Source organism: Acinonyx jubatus, chromosome E2 (genome assembly GCF_027475565.1).
Source record: "Acinonyx jubatus isolate Ajub_Pintada_27869175 chromosome E2, VMU_Ajub_asm_v1.0, whole genome shotgun sequence".
In the NCBI taxonomy this organism is placed as follows: Eukaryota; Metazoa; Chordata; class Mammalia; order Carnivora; family Felidae; genus Acinonyx; species Acinonyx jubatus.
This window is the reverse complement of record NC_069396.1, coordinates 42219983-42236253: the sequence shown is the minus strand read 5'-3', so window position 1 is coordinate 42236253 and position 16271 is coordinate 42219983. Positions and strand designations below refer to the sequence as shown.

Below are 16271 nucleotides of genomic sequence, written 5' to 3'. Positions count from 1 at the left end.
ATGGCTGGGATGGAGGGTTGGAGCCTGGGGGACTGGGGGGCTAAGCACCTCCAGTAGGCGCTTAGCCCAAGACTGGCCCTATGACCTCTGGGAGGAACATGTGGCTCTGGCATCAGAAAGAGTGGGAGAAGTGATAAACAAGGGGGGATAAAAAGCAGCAGTGGGTGGAATCCCCTGCTGTAAAAATCTCTTGCTCCTGCTCAGATTGCTGGTACTGTATGCAGTGATGGAATGCTGTAAGTCTGTCCCAGGCGGATGGGAAAGAGTTGTGAAGCAAAGGTGGTCAGGGAAGACAGCAGGAAGATTCAATGGATATTTTATCAGCCCACAAGGACTGACGTTGAGATCCGAAAGTTCACTTGCTAATTATCTTCACATAAATGGAGAGACTTCTCTTATGCTGGAAGAGTTTGATTTTACTGTACTTTCTACAAGGAGCATCAAGTCCAGATATAAAGACTACAGCATAGCACTTCTGACATCCCAAATGCAAAATGAAAGTATCACTTCAAACCAGAACATCAGGACATGGGGCTGGTGGAAAAAAAGATGTCTTTCCCCTGCCAAGTGGTAGTTTGGAAGGGCAAACTAGCACAGGACTATCTAACTTTATTTTTTAAATTTTTTTATTAAAAAAAGTTTTTTAACGTTTATTCATTTTTGAGAGACAGAGAGAGACAGAGAATGAGCAGGGAAGGGGCAGAGAGAGACACACACACAGAATCCAAAGCAGGCTCCAGGCTCTGAGCTGTCAGCACAGAGCCTGACGCAGGGCTCGAACTCACAAACCGTGAGATCATGACCTGAGCTGATGAAGTCAGACACTTAACTGACTGCGCCACCCAGGTGCCCCAGGACTATCTGACTTTATTACTTATTTATTTTTAAATGTTTCATTTATTCTTTTTTTTTAAATTTTTTTTCAATGTTTATTTATTTTTGGGACAGAGAGAGACAGAGCATGAACGGGGGAGGGGCAGAGAGAGAGGGAGACACAGAATCGGAAACAGGCTCCAGGCTCTGAGCCATCAGCCCAGAGCCTGACGCGGGGCTCGAACTTACGGACTGCGAGATCGTGACCTGGCTGAAGTCGGACGCTTAACGGACTGCGCCACCCAGGCGCCCCAATGTTTCATTTATTCTTGAGAGAGAATAGATAGAGTGTGAGTGAGGGAGGGACAGAGACAGAGAGAGGGAGACACAGAATCCAAAGCAGCCTCCAGGCTCTGAGCTGTCAGCACAGAGCCCAATGTAGGGCTCAAACTCATGAACTGTGAGATCATGACCTGAACTGAAGTCAGACGCTTAACTGACTGAGCCACCCAGGTGCCCCAGGACTTTCTAACTTTAAAGAAGATGAGGGTGTCAATGATGTTGACTCCAGAAAGGTTAGAAAGTCCAAAGGAAAGATGACTATTTTGAAAGGAATTCAAATTAAAGAAACTAAAACAGGATGTTGGAAGGGTTTTCCAGATTCTGCTCACAGTAATAGGAAAAGAGAATCTGAGTATAATAAGGCAGCTGCTAAAAGTGAACCATTGTCGCTTGATAAAACTTCCTCCGTTTCTGAATCTGGAGTGAACAACAAGAACCTCAGTGTAACCAATGAAGAAAAGAGACTTGTAGAAGAAAAATCATTGAGTTCCGGATCAAATTTTTGTTTTGAACAAATAACTTCTGGCATCATAAACAAATTATGTTCAGCTGAAGAAGCAGAACACAACGAGAAGTGGGAAGAAACCTTTTTAGAAGCCAAGGAAATAAAAACAAAACTAGAAGTCAGGGAAAGGAAGGAACATTTGCATACTGACATTTAAAAATGTGGCTCTGAAATGGACAACTGCTCATGAAACCGAGAAAGACTATTTATGTGAAAATATGTCAAGAAGATACCATTCCACAGACACAAATAGAAAAAAGGAGGGGCGCCTGGGCGGCTCAGTCGTTTAAGCATCCGACTCTTGGTTTCAGCTCAGGTCAAGGTCTCGCGGTTTGTGAGCTCAAGCCTGGAGCCTGCTTGGGATTCTCTCTCCCTCGCTGCCCCTCCCCTACTTGTGCACGCTCATGCTCTCTCTCTCTCTCTCTATCAAAAATAAAATAAAGTTAAGGAAAAAGGAAAACAAACATATATTTTTCCAACAAATACTACAAAGAAGCTCTTAGCCCCCCAGACGTAAAACCTTTAGGAAGTGGACACCTTCTCGGTCACCTTTTAATCTTGTCCAAGAAATACTTTTCCATGATCGACAGAAGCTCCTCATTGCTACTATATCTCTCAATCAGACCTCAGGCAAAGTGGCAACACCTGAGCTTTCGGAGTTTCTGGAGAAGTATCCTTCAGCTGAGGTAGCAAGAACTGCAGACTGAAGAGATGTGTCAGAACTTTTATTTTTTTTCCAAAAAATATTAATGTTTATTTATTTTTGAGAGACACAGAGAGACAGAGCATGAATGGGGGAAGGAGAGAGAGAGGGAGACACTGAATCTAGAACAGGCTCCAGGCTCTGAGTGGCAGCCCAGAGCTTGATGTGGGGCTCGAACCCAGGAACGGCGAGATCATGACCTAGGCAGAAGTCAGATGTTCAACTCACTGAGCCACCCAAGTGTCCCATGAAGTGTCAGAACTTCTTAAACCTCTTTTTCTCTACAATCTTTGAGCCAAAGCCATTATCAAGTTCTCAGATGAATATCTGGCAAAACAGTGGAGGTAGCTGATTGAGTTTCATGGGATGGACAAATAGGGCAATGACTCTTACTGAATTTTTTGCATCAATGAATGGAAGCAGGTGCATGCTGAAGACCATAAGTTAAATATCGTGACTGGCTTTGGAAAACTCATGAAAAATTAAGTCTGTCTTAAAATTCTTCAAAGTTTTCAAACCCATCTTTTATATATTACTCTGTACTTGATTCTCAAGAGCTCCATTAAGCACAACCAACTGCCTTTACAGGCATATAGATTTTAATCAGTACAACTAGAACCACAATGTAGGTTATGTTTTTTGTGTGTTTCAGATTTTTATTTAAGTTCTAGTTAGTTAACATAGTGTAATATTGGTTTCAGGAGTAGAATTTAGTGATTCATCACTTACATATAACACCCAGTGCTCATCACAAGTGCCCTTCTTAATACCCATCACCCATTTAGCCCATCCCCCGCCCACTTCCCCCCTCTAGCAACCCTCAGTTTGTTCCCTATAGTTAATAGTCTGTTATGGTTTGCCTCCTCTATTTTTTTCTTCTTTCCCCTATGTTCATCTGTTTTGTTTCTTAAATTCCACGAGTGAAATCATATGGTATTTGTCTTTCTCTGACTGACTTATTTCACTTAGCATAATATACTCTAGCTCCACTGAAGTTGTCACAAATGGCAAGATATCACTCTTTTTGAAGGCTGAGTAATATTCCATTGTATATATATACACCACATCTTCTTTATCCATTCATCAGTCAGTACACATCTGGGCTCTTTCCTAAGTATTGTTGATAGTGCTGCTATAAACATTGGTGTGCATGTGCCCCATCAGATCAGTATTTTTGTATCATGTGGCTAAATACCTAGTAGTGCAATTGCTGGGTCATAGGGTAATTCTATTTTTAACTTAAAAAAGGTTTATTTATTTATTTTGAGAGAGAGAGCATGAGAGGGAGAGCATGAGCAGGAGAGGGGCAGAGAGAAAATCCCAAGCAGGCTCCTCACTGTCAGCATGGGGCCCCACGTGGGGCTTGATCTCATGAACTGTGAGATCATGACCTGAGCCAAAATCAAGAGTTGGATGCTTAACTGACTGAGACACCCAGATGCCCCTATTTTTAACCTTTTGAGGAACCTCCATACTGCTTTTCAGAGTGGCTGCACCAATTTGTATTCCCACCAACAGTGTAAGAGGCTTCCCCTTTCTCCGCATCCTCGTCAACATCTGTTGTTGCCTGAGTTGTTAATGTTAGCCATTCTAACAGGTGTCAGGTGGTATCTCATTGTGGTTTTGGTTTGTATTTCCCTGAGGATGAGGGATGTAGGTTTTCTTCATGTGTGAAACACTGGTACATCTTTGCTACTGAATGTGCTAGAACATGTTTTGAGTTAAAAAAAATGTTATTTGACAACAATCCCAAAAATGTATTTTCCAATAGTAAAATATGATTTGAAGTTGAAAAATAAAAGAGCTTCTGTTCTCCACTGATGTTTTTTAACGCCCCCTCTGTCATTTGTGAAATCAACACATATGTTTAAGTCTTGCATTTTTAAAAAAATTTCTTTAATGTTTATTTAGTTTTGAGACAGAGAGAGACAGAGCATGAATGGGGGAGGGTCAGAGAGAGAGGGAGACACAGAATCCGAAACAGGATCCAGGCTCTGAGCTGTCAGCACAGAGCCCGACACGGGGCTCAAACTCACGGACCATGAGATCATGACCTGAGCCGAAGTCGGATGCTCAACTGACTGAGCCACCCAGGTGCCCCAAGTCTTGCATTTTTCGTATGCATTTATGTATGTTCTTTTTGTGTGTTCCACTGGTCTACTGAGTCAATAATACAATGTCTTAATTATTATAGTTTGACTATAAGTCTTTGATATCTGGATGTTCTTGTTCTTCTTCAATAATTTCTTGGCTATTCTTGGCCTTTGCTGTTCCATTTAAATTTTAGGATCAGCTTATCAAGTTCCATGAAAATCCCTTTTGGGATTTTGATTTACGGTTGCATTGCATTTATATGTTAGATTGAAGAATAGTCTTATTTTGGTTATGGTATTAAGTATTCCTTTCCATGAACATGGTGTATATTTTCCAGTTTTCTTTAATGTCTTTCAATGACATCTTATACCTTTCTCCATTAGAAGGCATGCATATATTTTGTTAGATGTATTTATTTATATTTTTTATTATAATTATAAAGTGATCTTTTTAAGAGAAAATGTCTGATTATCATAGGCGCATAGGGATGAAATTACTTTTTGTATACTTATTACATATATAGCACAACTTTGCTGAATTCTTATTATAATTTATTAGTAGATTTTCTTGGGTTTACTATCTAGACAATTTTATCACATGATTAATGATAATTTTGACTATTCTCTTCCATTCTTTATTCCTCTTATTTATCTGACACGTTTTACTCTGCTAATATCTCTAGTACAATGTTGAACAGAAATGAGGATGCATGTATCTTCGTTGCTGATTATTAAGGGAGTTCTAATATTTCAGTTGTAGTATTACATTTGCATAAGATATTGGTAGATTTATTTTCTATTCCCAGCTTGCTAAAGAGTTTTTGTTGTAAAAGGATTTTGAATTTTACCAGACGCTTGTGTGTGTGCAGTGTACGTGTGCCTGTGAGCTTGCACGATCTTTGGAAGAATCGTGCTTTTCATCCTTCAGTTTGTTATGTGGTGAGTTACATGACTCTAGTTAATTTTTATTTTAAGAAATATATTTTGGATTTGGCTTGCTAGTATTTTGTGAGATTGGCCCATGATTTTTCTTACTGCTTTCTCTTGGGTTGGTATCAAAATTATGTTAGTTTCATAAAATGGGTTAAGTGATATTTCCTCTTTTTTTACTGCTGTTTATTTATTTTATTTTATTTTATTTTATTTTATTTTATTTTATTTTATTTTATTTTATTTTTTCAACAAAAAGCAAGCTTTATAAAATTAGAATAATCAGTTCCTTGATTGGATGAATTTACCTTCAAACCTGTTTTGGACATTTTTTTCTTTTTCCCTTGTGAGTTTACTTTTAATGACTGATTAGATTTTCTTAATCAGTTTAGAACTATATGAATTTTCTTTTTCTTTCTGGGTAAGTTAAGTTTCCCTGTGAAATTATCTATTTTATGTAATGTCCAGATATATTGCATTAAATTGTAGATAGTAATCTCTTCCAATTAAAAAAATTTTTTTAATGTTTATTTACTTTTGAGAGAGAGAGAGAGAGAGAGAGAGCGAGCTAGTGGGGGAGGAGCAGGGAGAGAGGGAGACACAGAATCCAAGGCAGGCTCCAGGGTCCCAACTGTCAGCATAGAGACCATTGTGGGGCTCGATCTCAAGAACCGCGAGATCTTGACGTGAGCCAAAGTTGGATGCTTAACTGACTGAGCCATCCAGTCACCCCTCCAATTTTTAAAATCTCTAATTTATTTCAACTTCATACTTTAGAGATATTCTCTCTGGATATTGAATTGTGGCTTGGCAGCCTTTTTTTTTTTTTTTCTTCTTTTAGCCCTTTAAAGGCACTGTCTCCCTGTCTTCTGACTCTGTAGTTTCTGATGAGAAGGAAACAGTAATTTGAATTATTGTTCCACTTTTTCTGTGGCTGCTTTCAAGATTTTTCCTTTTATTATTGGTTTTACCAGTTTGACTAGGATAGGTGTAGGGTTTTTGTTTGTTTTGGTTTTCTACTTGTGATTTGCTGAACTTCTTAAATATGTGAATTTATATATTTTTTAATGTGTATTTATTTTTAATTTTTTTTAATCTTTATTTATTTTTGAGAGAGAGAGAGAGAGAACGAGTGGGGGAGAGGCAGAGTGAGAGGGAGACACAGAATCCAAAGCAGGCTCCAGGCTCTGAGTTGGCAGCATAGAGCCTGACGCTGGGTTTGGACCCGCAAACCGTGAGATCATGACCTGAGCTGACATCAGATGCTTAACTGACCGAGCCACCCAGGCGCCCCTAAAAATTTTAGCTGTTCTCATGGAAGGGGTGGTGGTATCTCACTGTGGTTTTGAGTTGCCCTTCCTTAATGAGTAATACTGTTAAGCATCTTCTCATGTGCTCACGGGCCATTTGTGTATCTTCTTTTGCAAAACATCTTATGTTTTGGAGGAGGTCATGGAGACGACACGACCTCTGGTTGACCCTTTAGCTGAACAGGGGCAATTGGAGGCTCCTCATCCCCTCCTCTGTCCCTGGAATGTACATCGCCCACCATTCCACAACTGGCGCCATTTCAAGGACGTAGCCTGGAGAGAGCAAGGTGTTGAGGTCAGCTCGGTGGTTTATGTTATTGAACCCTGTTAACGCCTCTATGTAAACCTTTAAGATTCTGGCAGGTGGGTGCGGGGATCTACTGGTCTTGCAGCCTCCCAAGACAAGCCTCGTATGTCAATTCGCTTGCCTATTAAACCTGCCACACCTCAATCTGGAGTGGCTTCTTTTCCCTTCCATCTCTCCCTGCCCTCTGTGTATGGGGGCTGGTTTGCAAACCCACGCTATTTATTTTTTTGCCCATTTTTTCACTTGGGTCGTTTGTCTTCTTAATTTCAATATGGAGAAGTCCTTTCATGTATCTTCTGGATAGAAATCCTTTGTTGGATACATGTGTTATGAGTTTTTGCTTCTAGTCTGTGGCTTGCTTTTTCTTTCCCTTAATGTGCCTTTTGGAGAGCAGACGTTACTCATTTTGATGATACCCAGTTTATCAAGAATTTTATTTTATGTTTTCAGTGTCCTTTTAAGAAATCTCTGCATAGCCCAAGTTTGCCAAGATAGTCTCTTATTGCTCCTAGAAGCTTTATAGTTACAGCTTTCTCATTTTGTTCTGTAACTGGCCTATTTTATCTGAAAATGCCTTTATTTCAACTTCATACTTTAGAGATATTCTCTCTGGATATTGAATTGTGGCTTACCAGCCTTTTTTTCTTCTTTTAGCCCTTTAAAGGCACTGTCTCCCTGTCTTCTGACTCTGTAGTTTCTGATGAGAAGGAAACAGTAATTTGAATTATTGTTCCACTTTTTCTCTGGCTGCTTTCAAGATTTTTCTTTTTATTATTGGTTTTACCAGTTTGACTAGGATATGTGTAGGGTTTTTGTTTGTTTGTTTTGGTTTTTGTATTTATTCTACTTGTGATTTGCTCAACTTCTTAAATATGTGAATTTATATATTTTTTAATGTGTATTTATTTTTGAGAGAGAGAGAGAGAGAGAGAGAAAGAGAGAGAGAGAGAGAGACAGTGCAAGTGGGGGAGGGGCAGAGAGAGAGGGAGACACAGGATCCAAAGCAGGCTCCAGAGTCTGAGCTGTCAACATAGAGCCTGAGGGGGGCTTGAACTCCTGAACTGTGAGATCATGACCTGAGCCGAAGTCTGATGCTTAACTGAGTGAGCCACCCAGGCACCCCTCTTTTTTTTAAACCAGATTTGGGAAAGTTTCAGCCATTATTTCTTCAAAGATTTATTTTGGCTTTTTCTCCTTATCCTTGCCTCCTGTAGTATAATTACACCTATGCTAGACATTTTTTAATTGTTCCACAGGCCCCAAGGCCTCACACATATGCCTCAGAGTAGGCAGTGTCTGGTGATCCTCCTGTCCTGTGTCCAATTTTTCTTTTTTTTCTTTTAAAAAAAAATTTTTTTTTAATGTTTATTTATTTTTGAGACAGAGAGAGACAGCACATGAACGGGGGAGGGGCAGAGAGAGAGGGAGACACAGAATCGGAAGCAGGCTCCAGGCTCTGAGCCATCAGCCCAGAGCCTGATGCGGGGCTCGAACTCACGGACCGCGAGATCGTGACCTGAGCTGAAGTCGGACGCTTAACCGACTGAGCCACCCAGGCGCCCCCAATTTTTCTTACACATACTTGGTAAAGGCCCATGGAGTAAGTTGGTCATAGGTACAGATTCTTTGTGTATGGGCGCTATTAGGGATTCTCACCTGTCATGCTAACTTTTAAAAATTAAAAAAAAAAAAAATTTATTTTTGAGAGAGAGAGAGATCGCCCGTGGGGGAGAGGCAGAGAGAGGGGTACAGAGGATCCAAAGTGGCTCTGCACTGACAGCAGAAAGCCTGATGTGGGGCTTGAACTCATGAACCACGAGATCATGACTTGAGCTGAAGTTGGACGTTCAACTGACTCAGCTGCCCCAGCACCCTATATCATGCTAACCTTTGCTGAATCTCTAGAAATTTATTAAAAGTTCAGTGCTTTTCTAATCCATCTGTGGCCCCCTCCTCTGCTGTACCAAAGATGAAGGCAGCCATGGTTGTCCGTTTTGGGATTTTATTTCGTGAGGTTTCATTGCAACCTCAGCTCTGTGATGTACTTGAGAAGACTATGATTTTGTGGTTAACCACCTTCACCTTGTTAGAGCTAGAGCAACTTTCTTCTTTTTTTTTTTTTTAATTTTTTTTTTTTAACGTTTATTTATTTTTGAGACAGAGAGAGACAGCGCATGAACAGGGGAGGGGCAGAGAGAGAGAGGGAGACACAGAATCGGAAGCAGGCTCCAGGCTCTGAGCTGTCAGCACAGAGCCCGACGCGGGGCTCGAACTCACGGGACCACGAGATCATGACCTGAGCCGAAGTTGGACGCTTAACCGATCAAGCCACCCAGGCGCCCCAACTTTCTTTTTTTAAAACATATTTTTATTTATTTTTGAGAGAGAGAGAGAGAGAGACAGCATGAGTGGGGGAGGGGCAGAGAGAGAGGGCAGGCTGCAGGCTGCAGGCTCCGAGCTGTCAGCACAGAGCCCCATGTGGGGCTGGAACTGGTGAACTGCAAATCATGACCTGAGTCAAAGTCAGATGCTTACCCAACTGAGTCACCTACGTGCCCCTGTTGCAACTGGGTTTGACATGCTAGATTTAAATTAAAAAAAATTTTCCATTCTACATCCTTTCTAATTTCTGTGACAATGTGTTTCCTCTGACTTTTGTGTATTTTTTGTATTTAAAAATTTCCAAATATACAGATTTTTTTAGAAGTTAATTATTTTTACTACTGATTCCTAATTTAATTACATTTTAATGAGATTGAGGCAGGTATGCTTTGGAGTGTTTGTTTGTTATGATTTGCCTTATAGCTTTGAATAGTCAGGTTTTTAAAAAAAGTTTTATTTATTTCAGTAATCTCTACACCCAACCTGGGGCTTGAACTCATAACCCCGAGATCAAGTGTCCCATGCTCTCCTGACTGAGCCAGCCAGGCGCCCCTGAATGGTCAGTTTTTATGAGTGCTGCATCTGAATGAAAACAGTGTTTTTTCTTTAGTTATTCATTCATTGGATCAAGCTGTCGTTCAAATGGTTCTTTCTAAATCTTTATTAATTTGTGTCCCCTGGACTGTAAACTTGCTGAGAGAGCCATGTTCACATTACCTACTATGATTGTGGATTCACCAATTCTTTCTTGTAATTCTTTAATTTTTGCCTTATATGTCGTGAGCCACAGGATCGTGTACCTTATGTACCTTTCATGATTGTGTGGTGGCCCCTTTAATCACGTAGGCTGGGTATTTGCCTTTAAGGCTATTCAGCTTTAGTCTATGCTCCTCACTCTTGTTTCCTCTGAATCTCTGGGATGTAAGCATTTCCATCTTTTTTTTTCTGTTGAACTTCATTACAGCTTAAACTTCCTCTTCCCGTTTTGTCTAACATGTTAGTGTGCACGTGTGTAAGTGTGCATGCATGCGTGTGTGCATGTGAATGTGTGTGTGCTGTAGATACAGGCTTGCTGCGTGAAGTCTATTGGCTCTCTGGCACCTACAGTCCATCAGTCCTCCTTCATCATGACCTTTAACCTTCTTCTCTCATCACGAAGTGCTTTGTTTCCATGTCCTCACTCACATTCCTCCGCAAGAGACACTGATTAGCCTTGCTTATGATTTTGCTCTAGGTCCCAGCATAGGAGACGGGCCTGCATATGAGTTAGCTGCCCTTGGGACGCATGCTCATCCCTGATGCAGAGCTGGGTCCGCGTGCCAGCCAGTGTCCCATACAGAGCGCTGTGGAAGGGCAAACTGGCCAATTTGGTCCTTCTGTATGTGGGCTGTCAGTGAAGTTATCCTCGTTTGGTTGTCTGCCTCAGCTTCTGTCCAGAATCTGCTGCTGCATTGCAGAGACCCCTTTGGAAGCCGGGGGCTGTTGCTAGGCTCCGAGGAAGGCTCGAGAGTCACATCTTGGGAGTGCTGATCAGTGCCTTTGCCTCTCAGGCCAGCTCAGAGTTCATATCAGGCCTTCTCCCCCATCACTGCAGTCACCTGACCAAAAGTTCCCTCTATCACAGATGGAGACTATTAGGTCATGGTCTTGAATCGGTTGCTGGGCAAAGTCTTATAGAGCAGAGCAGTACTTAAAAAAATTTTTTTAAATTCATTTTAGAAAGAGGGAGTGCATGAGCAGGGGAAATGGGAAGAGAAAGAGAGAGAGAGAGAGAGAGAGAGAGAGAGAGAATCCCAAGCAGGCTCCACCCTGTCAGCATGGAGCTCCATGTGTGGCTTATTCCCACGAACCATGAAATTATGACCTGAGCCAAAACCAAGAGTCAGACTTGTAACCAACTGAGCCACCCAGGTGCCCCTCTTAGTACTCTTTATGTAAGAGGAGTCTTCCCTGTCTGAGAGCAGTGAGGTCCGATTTTATAGCTATTCTGATCTTGAGGACTTGTCCAAGTATGGGAAGTTTTCCCCCTTTGAAACAGTCGGATCTGTTATATATTTCAACTCTAAGAAGCTCTGGGAGCAAATCTTGGGTATTCATCTCATTTAACCTATTCATCAGCATCCTCCGTGAGTGATACAGGAGGTTCAGTAACCGTAAATCACAGAGCGATAGCTTATCAGAGCTGGAAGGAATCTCCGGAATCTCCTCCAACCTTCTTACTTTACCACGCCACCACAGAGCTCCACAGAAAGGAAGGGGCTGCTCAAAGTCCCACATCAGCAGGTGGCAGAGGGACAAGGACCCTGGTGCCTCTACCCTCTGGTCCAGGGCCTTCTTCCTCAATGGCGGCGCACAAAGTCACACTTGAAGTTTTAACATTGTTTTGTCAGAGTGAATTGAGGATCTGCAGTGACAGGGAATGTCTAGAAATTAAAGTAAAGGAAGAGCTGTGTCCCTTGATGTGTAATTGAAGACAGGGGTAAATGGCTTGAGTGGGGGCGGGATTCGTGCACAGGGCCTCTGGGCTGTGCGGGAATTAATGAGTGCTTCTCTGAGCCTTGTGTTGTCGTGTCTGCCCAGAGCCTGGACAGCATCACCCCACGTCTCGTTTCCAATGTCATGGGTTTTCCTTTTCCTTCCTTCTTCAGTCTGTTTCCTGCCTTCTTCCCTTCTTCCACCGCTTTCCTATATACCATTAACCCCTCGTTTCTGTAATCTTTGTTTCTTTCTCTCCTAACCTCTGACATGAAGTATTAATTTTTGGCATTTTTTCCCTTTTCTTTGAAGTGCTCCTTCTGGCTACAAAAACTTCCAATTAAGTTTTTAAATAAAAGATAGAAGTTAAAAGCAACGGCTGCCTCGGGTTAGCAGGATGGAAACTTGTAGTTGCTTGAAGCTGTACTTCAAAAAGAGAAAACTCAATTTTAAAAGTGTAGAAGTTTATTCATAAAATACATTGTGTTAAAAAAAATGACTGGATTCTGTGGGCTGCAGAGGAGTCAAGCTGTAGGTCAGTTGTTCCGTTGTATTTATTTACAGAATATTCTTTTTCTATGTAGTGTTGTTTTTTTTTTTTTTAAACAAAAGTAAAGAGACAGTTTCGAGCATCTGGATCGTTGTTCTGTTCTTGGGCAATGTTAAGTAACTTAATATTGAGATTCTCATCTTTACTAACAGAGGAACTTTTACAAAGTTCTTATATGTATTTCCTTTTGTGTGCTATTGATACATACAAAAAAAGTATTTGCATGCATCTCAGACTTTTGCTTTCTTAGCCATTTCCCTTATTTCCATTTTTTAAAAAAGATTTTATCTTTTAAGTAATCCCTACACTCAACGTGGGACTCAGACTCACAACCCTGAGATCAAGAGTTGCGTGCTCTACTGACTGAGCCAGCCAGGTGCCCCATCAATTTCTCTTATTTCTAAATTCTACTTAGACTCCCTAGAAAGTGTGCAGGTATTCTGAGAGGAATCAAAGGGGTGAGGAGGCAGTGGCTGGGTTTATAAAGTCCTATGCAGGGAGGCAGGTTTCTAGGGTTCTGTGAGCCTCTTGATTGCCAGGAGGGGACACCCACCCAGGCGTCTCTTTTCCTCTGGAGGGGAAAGTTCCAGAGAAAACACTCCCCTTTCGGGACACCTGAGTGGCTCAGTCAGTTGAGCCTTGGACTTCGGCTCAGGTCATGATCCCAAGGTTCATGAGTTTGAGCCCCACGTTGGGCTCTGTGCTGACAGCTCGGAGCCTAGAGCCTGTTTCAGATTCTGTGTCTCCCTCTCTCTCTGCCCCTCCCCTGCTCATGCTCTGTCTCTCTCCCAAAGATAAATAATAAATAATAAACATTAAAAAAATTTGCAAAATCACTCCCCTTTCATTTTCATCCTAAATCCAAAGCAATAATCAAGAAGAAAAAGAAACAATCCTCACTAAATGTAGTGTTTTTCAAATTGCCAGCTGTGCCCATTGGTGAATTATGAAATCAATTCAAAGGCTTATGATCTACCTTAAAAAAGAGGAATAGAAAATCCAAACACATGGCTCAGTGAAGGTAAATACTATTTTAATGACTCTTTGTACACGTGTCCGTATGTGTGTATCTACATATACACGGACACACGCGCACGCATACACACACACACACACACACACACACCCCACACACCCACACACCCACCCACACACACACCCACACACCCACACACCCCTGATATACAATGTATTTCTTCCTAGGGGTTGACTGGAAAGGAGTCTCAGGAAGCAGATTGCTTTAAATGGTGCAGAGCTTCTCTGATGTGCCAAGCCCTCCCCTTTGGGTCAGACTTCCATGTTTACCACAGAAGCCCCTCTTTTTACCTGTGGTCTGCAGGCCCTACTGATCTTATGCTTTTTGAGGGACACTATCATCTTTTCTTAATTTCTTTATCTGTGTGCTAAATATTACCATTTTTTTTAATGGATATGCTTCTGGAGCTCCAAGCCCACCCACCTTTCTCTGAGCCCACATCCCCTCTTTCTAGTCAAGCTGTTGTCGTCTGTCATTTGGGGGATGGCCTCCTTCAGGGAGTTGGGGGGATTTGGGGACCGAGCAAAGGAAACAACATGGCCACAAGGTGGCAGTAGCACATACTGGCTTTATCGGGCGATGCTTTCATTATTTCCCAGCTGTGGAAATCCCTCTCAGCTGCTACAGTGTGTGTGTGTGTGTGTGTGTGTGTGTGTGTGTGTGTGTGTGTGTTGGGTGGGGAGAAGGGGATTCCCTGGGGAGAGGGAGATTTATATGTTTAGCTGGTGGCCCTCAGTAGCACAGTGGGCAGTCTCTGGGTCTCTGAAGGATGGTAGCTGCTTGAAGTCTTGTAACCATAATGCTCTGTCTTATCAATGGCCTTCAGATGCTGGGTGAGTGTTGCAGACTGTGCAAGGCAGGAAGGCCCTACATGTCTAAAAATCTGTTTGTTTGGACTATTTGTAAATGACTGTATGTGTAAAAGTTTGAGCTTGGTGCCAGTGGGCTTCTGATCTAACTCACTCAGCCTGCAGTGGAAAAATGACCAAGGGGCCATATGCAAAGGCCATCTTTGGCTCATTTATATCACACCCTCTCAATCCCTTCTGCACACGGAAACCTGCGCCATTTTTTTAAAATGCAAATCAGGACATGTTACTGCCCTGCTTTCTTAGGGTTTCCGTTCGCCTGTAACACTTTCGCCCACCCCTTTATTTTGGCAAGAAAGTGATGCCAGGGAGCAAGATGCTGAGTATCTGTGGCCAGGGGGCAGGGTGGGATGAATCTAGAAAGGTATACAAAGGCCAGGTGTAGAGTCTGGTGTGTGAAGTTGTGGAGCGGGCTCTGCAAAGGGGGTAGAACCATGAGGACCCTGCCCAGCATCTTGTATGTGGTGGGAGCTCTCCAGTGTTTGGTGATGAACTACTCCTTAGGTAAGTTCCTCGTTTGGACCCTTCTCTGATTGAAGCTTGACCCTGCCACGAGCAAAAGGAATATGGGGGACGAACCCGGCTTGAACAGCGTATCTGTAGGAGTGTTGAACTTCTTATTGGTTCTAGTTATTTGCATTGTCTTTTGTGCTTTAAAATATATTGAATGAAAACCTATCTTATTTTAAAATTGACATTTAAAAAATGTTTATTAAAAATTTTTAAAAAATGTTTATTCATTTTTGACAGAGAGAGAGAGAGACAGAGCATGAGTGGGGGAGGGGCAGAGAGAGAGAGAGACATAGAATCTGAAACAAGCTCCAGGCTCTGAGCTGTCAACATAGAGCTCGACATGGGGCTTGAACTCACAGACTGCGAGATCATGACCTGAGCCAAAGTCGGACGCTCAACCGACTGAGCCACCCAGGCGCCCCGAATGTTTATTTATTTTTGAGAGACAGAGAATGAGCAGGGGAGAAGCAGAGAGAGAGGGAGACACAGAATCTGAAGCAGGTTCCAGCTCTGAGCTGTCAGCACAGAGCCTAAAGTGGGGCTTGAACTCACGAACCATGAGATCATGACCTGAGCCAAAGTCAGACGCTCAACCATCTGAGCCACCCAGGTGCCCCTAAAATTGACATTTTTAACATTTAAAAATTTTTAAATTTTAAAATAAAAATTCTAATATTTTCTAATTGGTGATTCAAATAGGAAAAAGTTCCCACCACTTGATCCCTTATTTACTTTTTGGCTTTCCTTTTTCTGTATTCCAGTTAATATTTTGCCTGCTTTAGGAGTTACTTTTCTTCTGTAATATTTACAAGTTTTGAAATCTGCTTTTCATGTCTGTTTGATGCTTTTCTCTCTGTCAAAGAGGATTATTTCGTTTTACTCATCCAGTTAAAGTAACAGCAGTCCTTTGTGCCTTTTTCTGGTGGGTGAATGTGACAGAGGAGACTGTGTATGTCCACCTGTTAGCTGGCTCCAGAGAATATCACTGTGTAGAGGTTTCCAGCTGCAGTGTGATGAATTCGAACCTTGGCCTTGAGTCTATCAAGTTTATAAGTTTCAGAGACTCATCTGCCTTCAATTATGACGAGGTGTGAGAGTTGCCTCTAGTTATGTTAGAGTCTTTGGATATTATTACGTTAACATTTGCTTTATGCTTATTTTTTCATTGACTATTTTAAAAAATATTTTAAAAAATATTTATTTATTTTGAGAGAGAGAGAAAGAGAGAGCAAGCGGAGGAGGGGCAGAGAGAGAGAGAAGGAGAGGGAGAAAACCAAGCAGGCTCTGCACTGTCAGCACAGAGCCCTATGCGGTGTTCAGCCTCATGAGCCATGAGCTCATGACCTAAGCCAAAGTCAAGAGTTGAACGTTTAACCAACTGAATCACCCAGGCACCACTTCATTGACTATTTTTGATGTCACCAGTTTTATGGTCCTGGGGAC

At 41.9% G+C, this 16271-nt stretch overlaps 1 pseudogene; it reads left to right on the top strand.

Moving 5' to 3' along the window:
- LOC106975756 (methyl-CpG-binding domain protein 4-like) lies at window positions 1-2860 on the top strand (annotated as a pseudogene).
- The last annotated feature ends 13411 nt before the right edge of the window (window positions 2861-16271 follow it).